This window comes from Oratosquilla oratoria, chromosome 32 (assembly GCF_046742065.1).
Source record: "Oratosquilla oratoria isolate Oo_2021 chromosome 32, ASM4674206v1, whole genome shotgun sequence".
Lineage (NCBI taxonomy): Eukaryota > Metazoa > Arthropoda > Malacostraca > Stomatopoda > Squillidae > Oratosquilla > Oratosquilla oratoria.
The window spans coordinates 35,108,438-35,109,658 of record NC_134808.1 but is presented as its reverse complement, the minus strand read 5'-3'; positions in this window follow the sequence as shown (position 1 = coordinate 35,109,658).

Below are 1,221 nucleotides of genomic sequence, written 5' to 3'. Positions count from 1 at the left end.
CGTGGCTAACCTCCCGAACGATGACCCTGCTCACTGGATTAGAGAACCTTAAAGGAGCAGAGGGAAGTATAAGGGAAGGGGTGGGCAAAAGATGATGGGTATAAGAATTAGGGGTTAAGTGATGTTGGGAGTGCTAGGGAAGGATGTGATAAAGATATATTTAGGGGAGGAGAACAGCTGGGAAGATGGGAGGCTTAGGGGATTCTAGGGAAATGGATTCAAGAAGAATTAGGGAAAAAGGGCTTACGGGTTGAGGAAGAACTTGGATGTTGAGCGGAAGTTGTAAGAAGAAAGAAATTGAGAAATGTAGATGGTGTAGAGTGGTGGTGAAAGGCGCCGGAGCGGAGAAATTGAGGTTTCTGGGAAAGGTAAAACTGGGGAGAAAAGGATGGGGGGGGGGGAGAAAGTTGGAGGTTGCAGAAAAGGGTCGGGGGAGGAGGAGAGGATGTGGGGAGGGGTGGTTGAGGGAGAGAGAAAGGGTTGGGGAGAGACTTACCGCCAAGGGAATGGGCTACGGAAATAACATATAAATCTGTCCTAAATTAACCTCCCCCCTTCTCTCCTTTTGTCTATCTTAGCTATCCCATTATCCCCCCCTCCAACTATCCCCCCCGAACACACACGCCACCCCTCTCCCCTCTTCACCCTACTTTCTCCTCCCTACTCTTCTTGTTCTCTCCGTTCTCTGTGGTATAAGGTTCGGGAATTCAAAATAAGAGAGGCGAGAGAAAAACACATCAACCACTAAGATGGTTTTATTGGATAACAAACATCATAACTGTTCTATCTCAACAATAAAAAGAAAAGTAACACCAACACATGGACCAGTGTGATGGCCTAACAAAACAAATAGTAGTATAAATACCAATACACTTGGTGTGCTTGGTGTGCATCTTGGCGGGCATTTCGTGATGCTCCCCTGGGTAGGCCCACGTGGTACAGCTGAACTCGGGGACCACGTGGTTAGCTTGGTGTAGGGGCCGTGTCATTATATGACATTCTCCTAGAACTCTCTCCTTACTAAAAATACTGTACGAGTAATTGCAGTGATACGCAGCTTCTGCCCCGCCAGCCCGTCTCCCGCTGTAATTATTTCAACTCTTTGAGGCCTAAGACATTTTCATCCATCAGGTCAATTAGAACCAGCTTGGACAAACTTGATATTCCCAGTAACCAATGGGAATTATGTAGTCTAAGTCTAAAGTTGCTATTTGAATTATT